The sequence below is a fragment of the Monopterus albus genome, unplaced genomic scaffold (genome assembly GCF_001952655.1).
Source record: "Monopterus albus unplaced genomic scaffold, M_albus_1.0 scaffold161.1, whole genome shotgun sequence".
Taxonomy (NCBI): Eukaryota; Metazoa; Chordata; class Actinopteri; order Synbranchiformes; family Synbranchidae; genus Monopterus; species Monopterus albus.
In genome coordinates, this window is record NW_018128041.1 from 382,284 (window position 1) to 382,560 (window position 277).

Genomic DNA, 277 nt, shown 5'->3' on the forward strand with positions numbered 1-277 from the left:
GGGGGTGTTAGATTGTAAATGTCTCTGATGTGTTCAGTCTGTACAACCTTATTTCTGATAATGGAACTAGCTACTCTGTCTGTCAGTGCCTATTTACACATAAATGAAGTGGCAAGTAGCACACGCCCAGCGGAGCTACTAGCCTCCATCTCAGCTGTCAAAATGGGTTAGTGGCTACAAGCAAAACACAATGATTCCTGGGATCAAACTGGCACCGTCCATTCAAACATAATAGTTTCATCCTTGGACATGGAACATCTCTTTCACTCATTGGCTC

At 43.7% G+C, this 277-nt stretch overlaps 1 protein-coding gene across 1 annotated transcript in view; it reads left to right on the forward strand.

Annotated features, from left to right (window-relative positions):
- Positions 1-277, forward strand: part of LOC109968780 (Krueppel-like factor 7) — a 34,368-nt gene that overhangs the window by 20,624 nt on the left and 13,467 nt on the right. The gene's annotated exons all lie outside the window — the stretch shown is intronic.